A 21,395-nucleotide genomic window follows, 5' to 3' on the forward strand; every position below is an offset into this window, starting at 1 on the left:
AGATGGCTCAGCATGATGAACAGCTTTATTTCCAGCCAGAGCACTGTGAATGACTGTAATGTATCTTTGAAGATGTTACAAAAATAACACTCTTGTGTTTTTAATTTTTCAAAGGTCATTCCCTTTAGAAATTTGTGAACTTCCATAAATGACGAATAGCACCTAACAATGAACAACTAGAGACAAACAGCCAGCTGGCTTATTGATATTCAAAGTCAACTCAAAAACAGCTTCATAACAAAGGGAAAGGAATACATAGCATAAGTAGAACACATGGGTTCAACTGGTAAAACACACATCAGAGGACATCCTGGATTCAAAACAGAACCGTTTAATTAGCAGCTTCAAGAAGACTGACCATTTGCATACTGAACAAATGACTGAGTTATCTGTGTTCTGCTCAAAGGCATTTGGATCTGAATGGTCAAGAATTATGTATTATATATCAGTCAATTAAGCATTAATGCACAAGTCTGAAGTCAGAAATGGTCAATGTTTGTTCAGAAAAAAATCTTCATCAGCAGAGTTCAGAGATCTTTTACTATGATTGCCATTGCGATGAGTTTGTTGGACAGATGCAGATCTGAGCAAATCCTTTCTAATTAAGGCTATGGGGCTAAAGGAAGTATTAGCAAAATGTGTTGTGTTCTTACTTTATATACACCTTCTATAGTAATAGACAGTGGAGGAGACTAGCCTAGCAAGTATTGATAAATTATTCTCTTCATGCCAGCTGAATCATTTCTATTTTGTTTTAGTATCAATACCTGAAAGACTTGCTTCTGAAACCTTGTCTCATGGTTATTCTAAAAATCTGAGGCCAATATTGAGAATTAGCTTCATATTTACAGGATTTAGAATGTACATGCTTGACTGGTGCTATCAAGATGCAATTTCATACAAACTACTGCAAACCTATAATAAGGTTCTCAGTGATGTGAAGACTCTATGGACAGTTCTAAGCTTTCCTTTCTTTGATATTCCATTTGCCAGAAAACAAAATAAAACAAACAAAAAAACCAACACACGCATTTGGAACAATGTTTGTAAATGAAATGATAAGATATCCTGAGGGATTTGAGCAAGAACAGTTAATGAAACCATCTAAAGAGGAACCTGTGTCATTTGCAACGATGGCTCAGCTTTGCAGCTCTTTAATATATTTTCACTTCCACAATTAACATCCGACAGCTCTTCTATATAACTTATTATCATTAGATTTCAAAGCTCTTTACAGTGTCTACTGTCATCAACCATCAAAAATACAAGCCTAATTGTAGCAACTATCATGTTTATGCAATGCTTTGGCAATGAAATTTCTTCCAAATAAATGGCTACAACTATACTAGTTAATTATGCCACTCCCAATGCAATAAAATATGCTCCTGTCTATTGTTAAAATAATCAAGGGAATATTTCTGGCCTAGGCTCATTTGCACTCTTCCAAATAATTCACAAGCCTGGGCTGGGAGCTGGAGCTTTCCAGTGATGACTCCCAGAAGGCCACTCACATGCAGCCACCCTGCTTTGGCAGGTAGAAGACTTTATTAGCACACGCCTGATCTTTGCCAGTTGGCCTCAGTGCCTGGGAATCTTCCCAAGCATGTTTAATTTACTAGTGTCAATGTAGCCTGATAGACCACTAATTAAACAATTTGGCCCTTTTATGCATTCTGCAGTTGTACTTCACTAGAAATAAAAGAGCTGGGTGGAGGACAGAGTATTTTAGACATTTCAAACTCTTGGAAATGAAAACTCAAAAATGGGTTACCCATTAACATAATATTATCTACCTAACAATGAAGATGTAACATTTTCTGCTTTTACATAGATATTTTTCTTTCTACAAAGATTCACATTTTTGCTGAAGGGCAATTTGGCAATATTGTCAATCAGGTCTACTGTATTCTCCTCTTCCAAATGAAGTGTTACATGACAGATGAAGTTCTGAGAGAGTTAAGCTTTCAGATAAAATGTTAAATGCTATTAAAACTGCAACATGCAAATCGTAGTTTTTCCTCCTGATGATTTACATTTTCACGCTGGAAATATAAATGAACAAATAAATACCTCTTCAGTCCCCACATACTGAAAATACTTCTTAGAGGTTAAATCACTATATTCTGAAGAAAGCTAGTCCAGATCATTGCTTTGTTTTGCTGTAGTTTAACTAGAAATATCAAGTTTGTCTGATTTTTTCAGTTCTGGAAGTTACAAGCAGTTGAGTGTATGTTTACAGAATCTAACAAACTCCGCTAACCTTTTTTTAGGTAGCCTGGGAGACAACCAGTCTTGCTTGAGGGAACTCAGCCCAACAACTCACTCACCCCTTTCACATCCCAGGCACCAGGCTACCTGACGTAAGAGATTTGTGTGCTGTGAGAATCTCTCATTAAGTTACAGAAAGCTTAAGTAGGCTGCAGAAAGAACTTTCCCATGTGACGACTCAAACCATCAAGACTCTCATGGTCTCAGTCTATTTTATACAAAGCAATACGGACGCTCCAGATACCGATCACTGAATAACATGAACCCTACTGATAAAGAACTCTCCGGAAAGGGGGAATACAACTGCCTATTTTTATTATATTGCAGGAACTGAAGCCAATTCCCTTATTTTCTGTCTGAGTACCCTAACTACTGAACTATTTGATGAGAGAAGAGTATCTTTTTCTGCTTGGCAGCTTTCTGAATATAGTCTTTTACCTCTTTTGATTTTCTTACAAGCACTCAAAAATATAACAATCCATTACATGGCTAATGAAACATTTGCTAATGAAAAAAATAAAAAAAGCATTGAAACATTTCAGGAAGCAAAAAATGCTGAAAAAAATAATAATTTAAGTTTGACCCAATCATTTTCCTTCTGATTTCTGGATTCAGGTACTGAAAAAATAAATAATGAAGTACTGGCAGATGGATAGGAAAAAATGCAGTAACATATAAATGTGTCTTCTCAAAACCTATGTTCATCTAAAAAAAAAAAAAAAAGGAAAAAAGAAAACAACCACCACAGGATGACTTTTTGAAGTTATTAATGACTTCTTTTTAAAACAAAAGAGGATCATTTTGCTTCTTGGGTTTCAATCTAGCTGAACATGCTGTCAGTGACCATCTCTGAATCCCTTTCCATTTCATAGGGAATTACTGTCTTACACTGATTCAACAGCATCAAGGGTAAAGTTAAAGTATGCCTTGAAGACGAAAGAAGTGGGGAGGAGCTAAAACATGTTTTTTAACATACACATGAACCCAAAAAAGCAGACTCCAAGTACTGAGAAGTACTTTTCTTATTACCCCATTTTAAATCCATACAGGGCCACATTTTTAAAATCACCTGAATGACAGAAGAATTAAACTTTCTTTCAGGATAAAGACAGAAGTTAAGTTCTAAATAAAATAGATCTTTGACACCACCTTTAACCTCTAGAACACCACAACTGGAGCCTTCAATCACATTAAAATCATCAAGTACTGCTGTTGATTTTTTTTCTTCCCTAGTTTCAAGATTCAATTTTATAGCTTTTATCCCCCAAATAACTTCTGCTAATGTGTGATTGTGAACTGAATGAACTTGTATCACCTACTTTGAATTAAATATTGATTCTTTGTGATGTATGAGTATACTGTATGTATAAGGTATACAGTAGAGCTAACAGCTGCTTTTTTGAACTCTTTTCCAACCTCCTTGTTAATAAAAATATCATCAATTTATCTATGGAATTTTGAAGCTTGAATAGTGTTTCATTTAGACAGTCCTAATGAATTAAATCAGAAAAGATTTATTTACTGAGACCTGAGGAAAACACTATCCAGATTTTCAAACACTGGCTTAAAACACAACCTTAGGATGTTGCCTATACCTGTAAACCTGAAACCAAAGAATGCAATTAAATTTGATCAATGAACAGAACAGGTGGGAAAAAAAAAAAAAAAAAAAAAAGGTTCTTCACTTAACTAGAAGATGTGTTTAAATCAAACTGAAGAACAAAATAATAATAGAGATTAATTTATTTCACATCACACTCCAGCAACGAATTGATGCCTACAAAGGATTACAGGACAGAATCTGCTTCCCTAGTATTAGGACTCTTTTCAGAAAATAGTGAATAATTACCGTGGCTGTAACAGACACTTTGCAGCACCTCAAGAGAAAAGCAGGCAAAACATGGTGCTTAAGAAGTAGGAAGGGATGCCTTCCCTTAAACCTTCTCCACAACAGCTATGACTAATTTCTTAAGTAAATCTGACAATTTTTATATATATGCCAAGGGCAGTTTCATCTCATTTGCAAATCAGGCATTCAAGCAAAACTGGTTTCCAAGGTTTCCATACTTTGTATTCTGTCAAACACTTTCCTTAAAATGACATTAAGAGCTGTAAAAGTTCCTTCTTCTATATGGAGAATGACTAGATAGCTATTAAATGCACGTGGTGAAATACATCCCATCCAGTTTGCATGGCGATATATTAAAAATGAAGCAAAAATCACTTCCAACATAATTTACTTTCTCAGAGTGAAACAGGTATGGGGCAGAGACATGTCCTTGTCTTAACTTTGTCTAAATTTAAATTCTAACCATTGCATATTGTGCATCATTTTAATGTAAACTAGCAAGAGGAGATAAAGGCCAGGTTCCTTTGTATTTCTTAGAGTTCCACCTCAAGTTACCTAAGTTCAGTTGGCTCATTCAAATATAAATGTGAAGATTTTTTTCAGACTGAAGGTGTGAGTGACTTGTCCTGAGAAGTCTCTCCAACTATAACATAGGCTGTACCCAGAGTTTTCACTGCCTCACTAAACTATGCCAAAGGCAGGATATGAAGGGCAGGATATGAAAGTAAAATGCTGTTGTTGTATCATTATACTGTTCAGGTGAGAGGTTATTTTCTGATGTATATTCTTTTTTTCTATCATGCATCTCTCTAGAAGTAGCTGAAGTTTCACTGAAAATTCCAGCTATTTCAGAATTTTTTTAAAAAAATAAATCCAAATTGGCGTTTTCCAGTGCAGTTACTATAGAAACTGAGTGGGAAATTAATTCTAGCTCTCTAACAAGAGTCAAGAATAACCACTTTCCATTACATATGCATAACGATAAAACTATGTTAGCTCATATAAAATAATAATTATGAAAATTATTTTTTCATGAAGTGGATTTTTATTTTTAAATGAGATCTTGAACAAGCAAGCAGAACCGAACTGTAAAAATACTCTGCACAGTTAGCTTGTTGTGTTACCAAAAACTTTGACAAACTTTTTGATCTCAGACTGAAAGCATTTTTTTGGCAATTTGGCTTTCTTGCTTTCTTCTGTACTTACAAATTCTACCAAACGTGAAGTGCAGATGAACTATAATTTGCTATATACAGCTGCACACTTCTCAATGTGCAATCACAGCTTCTGAAAGATCTGAGTAAGCAAGAAATAGATCAGCTCGCTCTCTGCTGGCATATATTCTGTCAGGGTAAGAGTTAAGGATTTCATCATGTAGGTTTAGAACACTTTTGCTTGGTAATGTCAGTGGGCTTTATATGGTGTGGTATGTTTAGAGCAAACCTTCTGTTCTTTATTTTCGCTTCATTTTTACTTTGCTGCCCGAGTGAGTGCTTTCCCTCTGAAACAAGGAAAAGGCATCCACATACACTGTCTGTAAATCTTTGCAGCTTAATTGCTTTCATCTGGGGACTTGTTATTGTTAAATTTAATAGACATTGGGGTGTTCTCTACTGAGAGCTTTAATGTGTTTGGGGCCTTAGAGATCTGTGAAGAAAAATGGAACATACGGATGGAAAGTCAATGGTCCAGTGACTAAGGAAAATCATGCACCTGCTAAAGAACGTCTTCCTTTTCATATTACACCGTGGTCTTTGGGCCTTAAATGACCAGGGATGACAATATGAATTTAAACCTTTTAGTCCTGCCATGATTACAAAAAGATAACTGGCATGAATATACCTATAATGGTTTGTATAGAGGAATATATCCTTGTTTGTATTTATGCATTCCTAACATACAGATGCAAAGTTCCTTATTATAGAGATGTTTTTTAATAGCAAAGAACTAATTCAAAAAGGATTCTAGATAAGTGGTTCCATATTTTAAATTTATGTTTATATCTGTTTTTAGATTATTAATAAGGTGCAGCATCCATTAGGATCATATTTTTCTATCTAAAGTGCAACTTTTTTTTTTACAGTGATCTATGAATTATTAAAGATAACTTCCTCAAAATGAAAAATGGTTTTGCAGGAATTTTTCGAGGTGCCACACTCACCATGTGATCCAAATGCACATCTAAGTGAGATCTGAATCCTATCAGAGCAGAGATATGATAAGAAGTATACATTGGAACTAAAGATGTATCGAACTGAAGACTGCATTCTGTAGAAGTGGAACTTTTACAAAAGTGGCTTCTGACTTAAGAACAATTCTTACAGCATACTCACAAGGAAATTTGGCATCATTTTTATAACTGTGTATCAACCATGTTAACAGTGTTTCTCTCAAATGCAAATCAAATGGGTTTAGATCCTGACTTTAGGAAAACTGCCACCTACAGAATTACAATCGTCTCATTCTGAACAACCTGGGCTGCCTTGCAAAACTATCCCACATTCGTGGGATACTTACCCGTGTGTTGTCTGCTGTAACCTTATAAAATGGCACAGCCACTGTTCTTAACTTAAGCAAAAGATACAGGTGTTGTTATAGCTAGTCTCCTTTTAAACAGCATGTTTAGTGAACATTGCCTAACACTTAGAAATCTTCAGTAATTGTAGGAATGCACCACTCTAACTCTAACCACTCTAACACCACAGGTTTCCCCCTCCAAAATCTTAATCTCTGCCTAAACATGGACCTCACTTTGAGCTCAGCAAACACCTAGCTCTCTGAGGGTAGCTGTCTTCATCTCTAAACGCAGAAAGAGCTTTAATGATAGATGTTGCAAGTGAAAGGAACAGGTGTTAATCTGAATCCCTTGATCCTATCACATGCAAAGTGACCCTAACTTCTACTGCATTGGATTTCTCAGCACAACTCTGCAGAGCAAGGTTGGGTTACAGTGGGTGAAACACTGAGTGCAATGCTCAGACAGAACAAAACAGTAAAAAGGAGAAACATTTACTTTGATGAAAATATAGACAGCTGAGACTCCAATTTAATCATTTTAATGCTATCAAAGCATTACCAGAGCTATTCATACAATTGTAATGTCAGGATTCATTGTCAGGTTTCACACATAATAATGTGAAGTTCAGCATGTATTTACGCTTTCCAGAATCTTAATCTGCCCCAAAAAATAAATATTGACAAATTCCAGAGACACTCTAGAGATCACCAGTCTGATTTCCAACCTAAAGACATCAGCTAAGAAGCCAGCTTTCAAAGTTTATCCACAGCAAATGTTTTGAGCTTTTTTTACTTCTATTCTTTAATGAACTATTCTGCCTGGAATTAATTACAGAAATCCACTACTGTTAACATGCTGTGCTCTGCAGTCAAAAAACAGGTAATAAACTTTTGGTCCTTTTAGCCAAACGGTTGGTTTGTTTACATAATTGAATAAAACAGAGTTTAAAAGGTTAAAACAAGAACCTTATACAGTCACTACTAATACAACAAGGAGAAAACATGGATATGGAGTGAAAGATGTTTCTCAGATGAGAGAAAGAAGCAGATGGAAAGCTGATGAGGCAAAGAAATGCCAACCTGGGACTTTATCAAGCCATTCAGGTGGCAAAGCAAATTGTTAGAACTTAATTCTGCACAATACTGATGAATCCCTGAGATTTTATGATCCCTAATCTTCCCTACAGATGAATTATTTGCATGTACAAAAATCTATATATCACTTTTTAAAAAAAAAAAAAAATCAATAGCTTGCTAGGAAAAATAAAATGAGAACTTTTTGGGAAACTGATTTGCTTTTATAGTACATTTGGTGACAGCTTTTCAAAACTCCACAGAAAGGAGGTTAGCTTTTGCTACATTCAGGGAGTTAATCTAAGCTATACTTTAATAGCCCTGATGTGTAAATATCACACTAGCTCCAGTCCAGAAGTGAAAATAATTTATAAGACTATGGCTTTGATAAAGCTCCTAGGGTGTCCTAGATAAGTAGATAGAAAATAAAGATGTTGGGGACCCTTTTATCTGAAGAGATCGTATTAATATGAAGTGTTTTGGATTCCAAGGACTGTCATCTTTAAAGAGAACAAGATTTGTTCAAAGGGGTGCTGTTGTGCTGTTGCAAAAATCCTTCTCTGAACTTCCACATACAATAATTTGTCACTGCTCAACCACTTCCCTTGATTTACCACAACTTCTCTCATTTGCATTTGCTTTTCACATGACTGATAGACTATATCCTGCTTCCACGTACAGACCACAGAAATGGTTGTTTGGACTGGGTAGTTTTACAATTACCTCTTATTCCACAGCTACAGCTAAGGTCACACAGGTTTAGAGACTCCAAAGTGTGCAGTAAAGTTGACTTTTGCAAAGAGCATTAATCTCTATGCATGAAAGACGATCTTGTTCATACGCAACAAGGGCTTAAGAGTGACAGCTCTCATTTGAAAGGCTATTAAAAAAGGGGAACGTTAGGAAAAAAAAAAAAAATAAGGAAGAGCATCTGAACATCAACTCCATTTAAAAAAAATAGGTATGACTAAAGGACAAAAGTATTATATAATCTAAAAAAAAATTACTGAATAAATGGTTTTTCATATTTTTATCCTGACATATAGTTTACTATTCCATCTATTGTGAAATCATGCAAAAACAAGAGAACAGTTTAACAATTTATATATTTTGTGAAAACCTGAGATTCTGTCTTAATGACTTAAGTCAGTAAGTGCTGAAGGTGTCAAGGCGCTTTATAAAACTGAGAGTGCGCTAGATTGGAATCAGTACTATCAACCCTTTGAGACCCGGTCAGTCTTCCTACTGTTACTCTAAAAAATTATTTTTGTTTATTTTTAAAGCAACAGGAAGACAAAACTTCTTGAATTTTTCCCTTTTCCCTTCCTTATTTCCAATTCTTGCTGAATTAGGAAAATTTCCTTGTGAAATACATATTCACTTGTAGTTTAAATGCAATGCCAGCAGAGCAGCAACATCTGCACCTCCATTATCCCTTAAGAACTGCATTGTCTTTTCTCCTAAGAGGCTGAGAAAATATATGAGAAAAATGAGTAGGAGGTACTATAGAAATGTGCTACAAAACTTACAGTGGAATTGCAAGCAAAGGGAAATGTTTCCTAACAAGAACCATGACCACTGTGAAAATACATCTTTGAAATTTGACTCAGTTCTAAAACAGAACAAACATCAAATTGTCAGTTGTCATGTATTCTAGAACCATTTATGCCATTTATTCTGAAGCACAATCACATTTATTTTCCTGACCGGCTGTGAGAAAGGGTTGAGATGTTACTGTCACAGTTAAAGTATGTTGCCATATTCAGCACAGATATTCAGCATTATGCTGCACATAATAAGCTTCACCACTCATCTTACGATTAGTCATGTTGACACATTTTTATAAATTAGAGCTAGCAATCATTTTCACATGAGACGTTTTCTCTGCAGAAGGACTCCTTTGGCTTTGCGGGAAGCACTAAAAGTCAGGCATCTACTACAGTCGAAAGCGATTTCTGTATGGAAAAGAGAAACATGCCTTTTGTGCATGCCAAAAGGAAAATGAAATGTGAATGAAATTTATGATGGCAACAACAAAAACATTATTTTCTACAAGTGAAGAGACATACACATAACTTCTTCTGGGCTAATTGTTAAGTTCTATATATCATAGTATAACCAACGGTAAAACAAAGCAAAAAAAATTCCACTAATGAGAATGGCCCAGATTCTCAGAGGGCATAAAACAGCTTAGTTACATTAAACACAAGAGCCACAGCAACTATTTCAGACAAACAGTTGCCATCTCTGAGCCTGAAAAAGAACCAGAAAGAACCAGAATAGTACTTCTTCTGTTTTGATTGATGAACTTCTGATTAATTTCCATTAAATATGAAACACTGTGCTAGATACATATTTTTAACTACGTGATACTTTTACAGTTTTAACCAGAAGTATAAAAGTAAGAAGCATGAAGTACTCTACAGCTGAGTATGTAACTAGAAGTAAGTCAACTGTCTGTTTCATTGTTCTGTTTTTTAAACACTAATTTTAAGATTTTACTGCTGGCACCTCTTTAAGCAAATACTTCCCATATTTATAGGTTTATATATTCAAAATAACAGACGTCGCAAATTATACAGAACACCGTATTACGTTACGGCACCTCTGTGGACCAAACAATTCCTACAATCCGAAAGCATTTTAAAATCACACAATCACACATCTGAAGACCTTTGATTTGTATTTGTGAAGGTCAATGCACATTTTTCATTGTTTTACTCTCATAGCCTGTCACACAGAACAATTGTATTTATGAAGAATGCAAAGGTGTTATGGTCAGGTTCCTCAGAGGACACTAGTAGGGCCTCTTTTGCCAAAGGCTGCCTTTCTTCTAGTCCCACCCACCCCTCAGAAGTTTTTCACAAAGACACTAGCTTTCCTCCAGCAACTGATGAGGATAGATTCGATTGTTAATTGCTTTCATTATTCCATCCTGACTTGTGCTTTAGTCCAAGAGCTCCACAGAGATCATTGCAAAAGCCTGCTCATCAGCATGAAGAATTTTATATGCATTATGAGATGAACAGTGTAGTACTGACAGGATAAGACATCATCTAACTTCAGTTTAAAGTAAATTTGCATTGCAGTTTGTTTAAGGACATTACAGGCAGCTATGCATTCATGTTTGACTGGAGTGTCACCTGGATTCTAAATTTTGTTGTAACACTTGCAAATACTATTATTAACTTCTAGTCTTTTGTTCTAACCATTACACCACATCCCAGAATAATGAATTCTACTTCACAGACAGCCCTGCTAGCCAGCTTTCTATGTCTATCAACATGCCCAAGCATATTTAAACAGCCTGGAGTGTGACAAACTCAATAAAATGATCAAAGAACTTCAAAGTGTCATAGCACCTCACAAGGCAGATCTGTGCAAAGGTATCAACTTTTACTTTGCAAATATTTGCAAGTAAAAAAAAAGATTTCCATGAATTTGTCAAAAGGCAAAAAATGTTACTTCTCCTAGTAAATACAATTTTTCATTATGACAGCAATAAAAATAGAGTGGTATATGTGCTCTGAGCTCTGCATATCTTGTAAAAATGAGTAAGATCATTATAACAAACTCACAGGAAAATAATTATTGGAAAACAAAAGGATTTTAGTGAGGATTGTATTTTCTTCATAGTTTTATCACAAACACTTTTTGAGTACGTGAAATATTGTAATTAATTTTAATTAAACCATTGTTACATCAATGTAACAATATATTGGCTATTAAAAGTCATGTGGCTATTACAACCCAGCAGAGGACTTAAAGCCTCTTGACAAGAATAGTAAAAGGAACAGATTTCTCCCTGCAGGAGCTACATTATTAGGATATCCAGGATAACTCTTCATTCTCAGCCTATACACCTACACTGCGCTATTCTTAGCGAAGAATAGCTATAACAAAGCCATCGGAGAGAGAGGGTTATACACTTCAAAAATGTCAGGGATAGGAGGGAGTTTGTTGTGTTTCACCACATCCGGGAACCTAAAGCTTATGGCTTGTAGTTTTTGGACATGTTACTTCCAGACAAAAGCACTAGGTTCCTGGATCTGGTAATCTGGGGGAGGACCAAGACAAAGACAGTGGTACTGTGAAGCCTGTAACTTGCTCCTTCCTGAAGTTTTCCTCAGGGCAATGTGATGAGCAAGAAGTTGGGAACAACAGAGGGATGTGGCTCTGAGCCATGCCTCAAGCTGGCTCCTGGCTGGCCCAGTGCGGTGATAATGAAGATATCTGCCTGGATTACAGCTGTGTTACAAAACCTGTGCTGCAAATTCTTGTGGCCACCTGTAAGCCAGCAACAGTGACCCAGCTGGAATAAATAAATACAGGTCTCCACTGTGTGGTCTCTATCCTCACCTTTACAAATCACCTTCACAAAGTATATGAAAGGGGGATGTTGCTTTGCATTCAACATTTATGGGTCTTAGGAAGATAATTTGCCATGGTTTAGCCCAGAGATTTTGTGGTAGGGTATGGAAATAAGAGTCATTTTGTACTGTATGCATGTGTATTTTTACACTTGTGCACAGCCTTCTATAATTTATTGATTTTACACTTCAAATCTTTAGGAAAAAAAGTTTGTTGTTGTTGTTGTTGTTTTTTGTTTTGTTTTTGTTTTTGTTTTTTGCATTGCTATTAAGCTTGCCTTTTCACAGAATCACATAATAGTCTAGGTTGGAAGAGACCTCCAAGATCACTGAGTCCAACCTCTGACCTAACGCTAACAAATCTTCCACTAAAGCATATCCCTAAGTTCTACATCTAAACGTCTTTTAAAGACCTCCAGGGATGGTGACTCAACCACTTCCCTGGGCAGCCTATTCCAGTGACTAACAACCTGTTCAGGAAAGAAGTTCTTCCTAATATCCAACCTAAGCCTCCCCTGGCGCAACTTTAGCCCATTCCCCCTCGTCCTGTCACCAGGCACGTGGGAGAACAGGCCAACCCCCACCTCGCTACAGCCTCCTTTCGGGTACCTGTAGAGTGCAATAAGGTCACCCCTGAGCCTCCTCTTCTCCAGGCTAAACAACCCCAGCTCCCTGAGCTGCTCCTCGTAAGACTTGTTCTCCAGACCCTTCACCAGCTTCACAGCCCTTCTCTGGACTTGCTCAAGCACCTCCATGTCCTTCTTGTAGCGAGGGGCCCAAAACGGAACGCAGTACTCGAGGTGCGGCCTCACCAGAGCCGAGTACAGGGAGCAATCACTTCCCTGGACCTGCTGGCCACGCTGTTTCTTATGCAAGCCAGGATGCTGCTGGCCTTCTTGCCACCTGAGCACACTGCTGGCTCATATTCAGCCGACTGTCAACCAATACTCCCAGGTCCTTCTCTGCCAGGCAGCTTTCTAACCACACATCTCCCAGCCTGTAGCTCTGTTTGGGGTTGTTGTGCCCCAGGTGCAGGACCCGGCACTTGGCCTTGTTGAACTTCATACCGTTGGCCTCGGCCCATCGGTCCAGCCTATCCAGGTCCTCCTGCAAAGCCTTCCTACTCTCGAGCAGATCATGCAGTTGATTTTGAAAACCTGTTTCAAAACATGCTATTAGGCACTTTGAACCACTTTTACAGTATCTCTAGATCTAATATCCAAAGCACATCTGTTAAACCATGGGATTATACTCTAATATTCTAACCTGGTACATATTCTAACCTGTCAGACCACTGGATGATAGTGTGATGAGTTCCTTTCAGAACTCAGAGAAATGGTCCTAATATCAAATTCTTTAACACTGCTGATACAGTATGGTAAACAGTTCACTATAATGTTACATACACTTATATGTACCCTTTTAGCAATGTGTTTGTTATTTTGGGGAAGGTATACTATCCAGTATTTTTCAATAGTTACTACATACTTCACTCCCTCCTAGTACAAAACCACCAGCAACAAAGACTAAGTACTCTTTTAAAGCTGAACATTATTTTTCTCTCTCCTAGTTCACTACCTGTAAAGAAATTAAAGGAAATTATTTTACAAGGTTTTGGAGGTATACTTTAGAAATACAATCATCTAACACCTAAGTACAGATACAACTTTTATCAGTTATATAGTGCAGAAAACATGAAGCTGTTACTCAGAAATACTCTTATATACTCAAAAAGAAGTATCTGAACCACCAGTACAGATCTTTTTATATATATATACTGATACAAGAAAGCCCAACATTTACTTTTTATGTTCATAGGCTTTTGAAAACATCACTATCCACAGTATTTGATGTTCAAAGATTTTCTTATATTTGTTATCAAGAATTATTTCCTTGATATCCACTCTTTACATACAAGCTGTGCATGTATGTGTTCATTTCCTGCATCCCTAAAGCTAGTATTTCTATGCTACTGGCACATGCAGATATATTGTTTCCATGAGAGTACAGAAGTGGAATGACTGGGTGCTTATTCACTAACAGAATCTTACCTGTATGAATGAGCACTTTTTTTCCTTACGTTTCTGACTAAAAAAAAAAAAAAAATAATAAAATTTGAACATGGATAATAAAGATGTAGAGTTTCCAACAGATTGGAAAGAACACAGAAACCAGTCCTTTTAGCCCCAGAGGTAAGTAGAACAAATTCATATGAGATTTCAATTTGGATGTGCACTGTGAATCATTTCTACAATGACAGCCAGATCTAATGCCAACATCAGTTGATTCACTACTGACACCACCCCAGAATTTCACCTGTTATCCCTTGGGGAAAGTCACTCAGCCTCTAAGTTTACTACACAATGATTTTTGCTACATGAAAACAGTCATCGAGTAATTGTCACTATAAATAAAAATAGTCACGAATCCACATGGTGGATTTTAGATTAATTCATTGAAGAGAAGCAGGCAGACATTAATTAAAGATTCTTCTGGATACACATATTTCTGCTAGGAATTTTCACACTAATCAAGAAACTACTTGTTAAAGATGTATTTTTTTTCCCATCTTTCTAGCTTAAAGTTCCTTTCTTCTCTCACATTAAATCCCACTGGTCATTGTTCTCACTAACCCTCCTTTCTATTGTTCCATCTTCAATTTCTGATTTTCTACTCCATGCTCCTCCAGTTTAACAAAAAACACCCCCCCACAAATCACCTTGCATTTAAAACACTCTTCAGCTGCAGGAGAAGAGGTGATGATGTGTTTGAGTATAAGAGTCCTATTTTTGCCTCTAAGCTCAGCAGTCCTAGGGTAATTGCCAGAATTACAGTGGCTTTCAAGTTGAGTTTACAAAATCAAGCTGGTTTCAAAGCAGCATTTACTGTTCCATAATTTCATCTAATCCCCACAGCTACTGACATAAACTAATTGCATGTACACATATGATCCCATTACGAATGGTACAATCCAGATGGTGCCAATCTGGGACTGCAATCAGAGTTCCAATGCTGTCAAATGCATGCCAAGCTTACCTGCTGCATTCACATCTCTATTCCTATTTCTTTATCAGACACTACACATTTAACTGGGTGGACAACAGAAAGCCACATGTTCCTATATCACCATGGAAAATACTGTGCAAAATATGTCCCACGACACACTATTGCCTGAAAAGTCTTAGATTTCGCTTTACATCTTTCTTTTCTTACTATTATCACCATCAGAACTATTTATTATTAATTTAGCAGCACTTACCGTTATGAACACCATTGTGGTGCACACAGAGAAGTGCTGTGATGCACAATGACCTAACAGCAGCAGGGCCTGAAATCTCTGTTAGACAGAGACAGTTCATAGCTGAAGAACACGCAGAATGTGTAGCTGTATTCCAGCCTAAATAGAAGAATCTGCAAACAAACTACTTGCATAGCTTGTGATTTTTTCTTTATGTCTTGTAGACTAACTAGTAACCTAAAACATATCTTTGCGACTTTATGCAGATACACATGTACTGCAAATCTAATTACTTTGGAAGAAATTTACTGAAGGATGTCTGATATTAAAATTGATGTTTACTTCTTCAATCTCTCAAGAAAGCTCAAGAATAAAACAAGTGAAGCAAAAAAGAAATACAACAATTCTTATATCCATTCACACTTTGATTGTCTGTAGGAAAAACGTTTGAAAAAATCAAGCAGACCTTGACAACTTAAAAGTGAAAAGGTTTCAGTGAAAAAGGAAACACACATCAATGCCATAGTCCTTTAATTGAAACTCTCCCTTGGGCTTAAACCGTGTGTTGCTGACCTGAGCATCAGTATATATAGTATCAAAAAGGAAACTAAGTAGTCCTTCATAATACAGAGGTTGGTTCAAACGTGTTGTAAGTTAAAAGAATACTTTAATCATAATGTTGTGAAACCAGGAAATAGCTCATGCCATAAGCCAGAACACATGCACAGGACAAAAACTATGCATATAAGGATATGAGGATATGTTGTATCATTACTATCATTGTCACATGTTGTAACATTGTAATATTGGCTATCAGAAAAAAAAAAAAAAAAAAAAGGAAATCTTAATATTATGGAAGAGCATCCCCCAGAATGAAAGGAACTTGAGGAAGCCACAGGAAGTCATTCTGGTTGTACACTTATTGCTGCTATGTACTAGTTGCAACTAGATTGAGGATTTGATCTTGTTTAGCTCTTTGTTCTGGATCTGAGGCAAAAAGATACGGAAGCACCAAGCAATGTTTCTCCTTTAAAAAAAAAGGAAGTCAATCCTACATTTCTTGTTCCATAATTTTATAGAGTACTTGTAAATATTAATGCAATTAACTGTAGTTGTACGGTCGTAACATGAAAGTTTCATTTAGATGCCAGACACATAGCAAATATTAGTGATATGGGGAAGCAGTGTTCCGAGAGTGCCACAGAGCATATCATCAAAGGATGCTACATCTTTGTGATCTATTGCAAGCCATATAGTTTGATTCTCTTCTCACTGTTTTATTCCATTGATCCTTGAGCTGTTATCCTGATCCACATCAACATTACTTAAGAGTAAAATCAGATCTACCTTTGGCAAGTGCTCAAGTCAGTCAGCTAAATATTCACTTTCTATCTGCACTCATACAAGTAATATGCTCCGAAAAGTAATTTTTAAAAGTCTGGCTGATGCAAACTCAATTTAGAATTCAGCTGAATATTCACCTTTTTTAATGATATTTATTCAGCTCTGGAAAATATTATACTTAAACAAACAGCTGATATAAATAGCCTGAATTTGTGGAGCTCTAAAGAACCACATTTTTAAGAGATGTAAGTCGGCTTGGTGGGTCTGCTGGAGCCAGTGGTCACACACTGCAGGATGAAGGCACCCAGTCATTCCTACCTCGATTCTGATTCTTTCCCTGTTAATATGTAAGCACAGATGATTTTATGATTGTTATTACTACTCTTCATATTATTAAACAAGCAGTTCAAAATTACTGTATTCAATTTGAATTGCTTCTCACAAAATCACTAGCAGAATTCCTTTCTGAACATGCAAGTGGCACTTCAGTATTTCATGAAGTGTTAAATTGGCAAAACAACAACATGAGTTCATTACTGCAGATTCTCTCCAGATGGAACCATAAATGTACTGTACTTTACTGAGCGCCTATGGTACAAAACAGAGTTGAATATTACGACCACTTTTGGAGGAATAATGTTGCAGAGAGTGATCATGTATTTTTGCAGGGAAGAAACTTATTTTAAAAAGAGCCTACAAGGGAAGATTCGAGAACCTCTGATTTCTTTTCACCTTTCTGTTTAGCCACGGAAAACTAGGACAAGCTGTCCTTGCGTCCTCTGCCCAGTCTGCAGCACCTGGACAGCAGGGACATCCCCTTTGCTGTGCCACAGCCCTGAGCAGGAAGGCTGCCCCCGAAGCCCTTCTCAACACACCCCAGCCACAGGGTTGATGGGCCACACAAGGGAACTGTGCTGCACAGCAGCAGTAAAGTCTCAAAGCCTCAAATGCAAAGATTTCTAAGCAGGAGATTTCCAGAGAGACTGAAAAAGACAAGGGAATCGAATACTTAAAAGTTTAAATATTAAATAAACATGTAAGGATAAAATGGAATTGATTCGAAGTTTCACAGCTGACTTCAAGAGAGACTACCAAAAGCTTTTTTTTTTTTTTTTCCCTTCACTATGCCAGTTTCCAATCATGTGTATTACTTAATCTACCCACATTTTTATTTACAGATTGAGAAGTGTGCATGTCTATTTTTAAACATTGGTCTAGTCCAGTCTCATCTCAATGTAAATCAAGAATCACTCCAGTGATGTTAAAAAAAATACCTAAAATATTTAAAATACAAATATAATCATCTCTATTTGGCATTGTTCTTTCCTTAAAGAAAAAAATCATTCCAAAAGTTTCAATACATTTAAAGTTGATTTATTTTGTCCTCTCTTCATTTGAGTAGCCTTTGCCCCAGAGTAACATCAATTCCTTAATCAGTACCATTTCATTCAGTGGACTTCCTTCAAGCTTCCACTGTTGTGCTGAGATTAGAACCAATCTTTTAATCTATGCCATCAGAGCTGCTCTTTAAACTAATAAATTAGATCTACTTCTTAAATACATCTGCATTTCTCATTTGTTTCTAGTTAGAAATTATTATTTTTTAATAATGCTTCCCAATGCCTGAAAGAGGGAGCTCCTTATTCCCTGGAATTTCAGATGTAAAAATAAATTTGGAAATAATAATGGAACAAGCAAACAGCAATGTATTCATTTCTCTCTGCTTTAGAAAGGCTGTGGTATCTTCAAGGGAGCATCCAATACAAAACAATGCTCCCCAGTCTCCAGTGTTGTGGTTGTTTTTCTGTTTTGTTTTAAAGTTAGAAAAAATGTAAAATGTTAGTAACACAGCCTTCTCAGTTCACTTACATGGCAGGAAACACATTGTACTTCAGCATACAGTCTGATCTACCCTGATTTCATAGGCATGTAAATCTCTTTTGTGAACTCTGCTTGTGTATTTCACAGATCAAAGCTGAAATTTCATTTAATTCCAACCAAGAATTTAATTGCAATAATAGTTGTCCCAATAAAAAATAAAAAATAAAAAATGAAAGCTAATGTGCTAGGCACCAGCCCTATCACTATGCAAAGGAAGAAGATAAAAATAAAAGGAAGGTTTGGAGCCTCACGCACCATACACAGTGACAGCTTATACAAAGTATCCAAACGACAAATGTGCATGCCTAAGTATTAAGAAGCCATCCACAAAAATGACAGCCTTGCATTCTCTCACACCTATCAAACATGTAATGCACCTAGAAAATATGCTTTACAGGTGGAAGTTTCATACTATTAAAAATTATTATATTGCCACAGACTTACCAACACGAAAACTGTTCTCAATAGTTCAATATTTTTATTTCAATAAGCTGTGACATTTCTTAAATATTCTGCAGTTTTGTAGAGGGTTATGCTTGAAGCAGGCCATACATACATACATACATACATACAGACATACAGTCTTTTAAGTCAAATACAACCTCTTGACAGGACCTGGCCTTCTTGAATCCCATTCTGCAGTCTCACATGCTAAGCAAGAATTCTCCTTAGGCATTCAAATTGCCTGCAGACACCCAGAGTCTGTTAAATGTCTTCCATAAGTCATGCTGAAATGACTACAGAGATTCAGGTTATAGAATGACCTTGTTTTGTGTACCAGTCAAACTCACTAAATCTATCTTTTTCATAGTAGATGTATTTTACCATTGTATGGTTCTTGAAATGTTTGAAATTCTTTTATGCTATTTCAGATTACTCTTAACGTAAATTGACAAGCAAGAATGCTATCTAAACTACTGTAAAGAGACTGACAACCAACACAATCTGAAGTCAGATAAAAGGGGAGTTTTTGATGGGCCTGAAATGTATAAGAGCAAGGCAAAGAATAAATCTGTTTCTTCCAAGTTATTTTCTTAAAGGAAAAATATTTGGAGTTTATTTCATCTTGGACCTGTCAAAATAGCTCAGTGATGTGAATTCAGAACATAAAAGTGTTGTATTAGCAATCAACAAGACAAGAGATGCACCAATCTTTTCTAGTATAGTTTTCTTATTAGACATATTTGTTTTACTTCATGAGATTGTTCTAAATCCATAAAATTTACATAAGTATGGCTGCATAGATAATTCCTGCTATGAAACTACTGGGAAGTTTCCATTTTCTGTTCAGTAAGGAACTCCACAGCCAAGAAAGGCAAGCCAACAATGGAAGGTAGTACTCTGATTACAATGGCACACTTACCCAAAATATTATTTGAAAAGCAATTGAGCAACTCTATACCTATCCTCATAATAAGTTATAGGAATTACAGATGCTACATATTCAATCTACTCATTAGGAAGAGTCAACAACCAACTGATAGTTTTAGATCTCCCAGCTGACAGCATGACTAAAACATTACAGAATTAATCTATACTTTGTTTTTAATTCCATCTCTGGACACGTGATTATAGATTTCATGCCAAACTCTTTTCTCCTTGTTACATTCTGGCAGAGGTAATGCTAGCAATAATACTTTTTTGCAATTGTTGGTTAAAATATGGTTTCTACTCCTTAAAAAAAAAAAAAAAAAAAAAAAAAGCTATTCAGATTTGAGTTTCCTAAGAAAACATATCTTGTCATACTTTAAAGATAAATGTCTTGAAGGGACAAAATTACAGTTAATAACTATGTTTCTCTAAAATAAAGATTTTTTTGAAAGAGGTAGCAGGTATCAGAAAAATATCATTTTCACTCAGCAAGACTTGTAAGAAAACATTCTTTGTTACTTATCCCAGTGAAATGCTCTATATTAAATTCATATACAGAAAAATCACAGAATTATCAGAATGATGCACTTCCCTTTTATTTTCACAATGAAATTAATCAGAGCTTATTTTCACAGTGACACTAATAAAAAAAAATATTCTCATACATTCTAACAGTATTTGGCTTACCAAAATACGTCTCTTACTGAGAATCAATAGCAGTAATTTTCAAGTAAATCTAAGTTTCAGATTTGCCCAAATACTGAATTGCATCTGGGCTGGAAGTCCACTAAGAATTTTTTTTCCACTAGCCTTATTTTCTCACATAATTTAGTGTGTTCTCTCAATGAATTATGAGAAATGAGAAAGCAATTAAGTCACAAATGAAAACATGTTAGATGATTTCAGACATCTCCTGAATACAATGTAAATTGGTAATGCCCAATAGAAGAGGAATGGAGATACCCTAGAAAGCATATTGTATGAACAACATAGACCTCCTACAATATCCCTTAGCTCCACTGTCAAGAAGCCAACATTCATTCATATTCCTCAAAAATAATAAAAAAATGACAGATGATCATTTCACTTCTATAAGGCAGATAAATTGAAGAGCATAAATTAAAAGCAATAACAATAAATAATACGACAACTGTTGTTCAGACTTGAATGTAAACTCCAAAACATAGTAAATGTGAGAAATTCTGTACTATTCTGTAGGGGTAACAGGAAGACATTCAATTAATTTTACAACAGATGAACAAATTTAATGATAAGACTATGACAAATCAGCTGAACATTTATTTTCTTAGACATAAAAATGAATGAATGAATGAGGCAGCAGGAAAAGGTATGTATGAAGGGAAACTTAAGATATTCTAATGGTTCTAATTTTAAAAGCTGCCATCAAATCTTGATGTATTATGAAAGTGTGTCAAGTGAGATAAATTATAGGCATGACACTGGGGAGATCAATAACGTACCT

At 36.0% G+C, this 21,395-nt stretch overlaps 2 long non-coding RNA genes across 2 annotated transcripts in view; one reads left to right on the forward strand and one right to left on the reverse strand.

Annotated features, from left to right (window-relative positions):
* Window positions 1-21,395, reverse strand: part of LOC118166106 — a 202,059-nt gene that overhangs the window by 174,647 nt on the left and 6,017 nt on the right. The gene's annotated exons all lie outside the window — the stretch shown is intronic.
* Window positions 9,554-12,025, forward strand: LOC118166112. The gene is made up of 3 exons (XR_004750356.1): window positions 9,554-9,665; window positions 10,090-10,152; window positions 11,713-12,025. It is a non-coding gene; the product is annotated as an uncharacterized LOC118166112 (long non-coding RNA).

Source organism: Oxyura jamaicensis, chromosome 4 (genome assembly GCF_011077185.1).
Source record: "Oxyura jamaicensis isolate SHBP4307 breed ruddy duck chromosome 4, BPBGC_Ojam_1.0, whole genome shotgun sequence".
Taxonomy (NCBI): Eukaryota; Metazoa; Chordata; class Aves; order Anseriformes; family Anatidae; genus Oxyura; species Oxyura jamaicensis.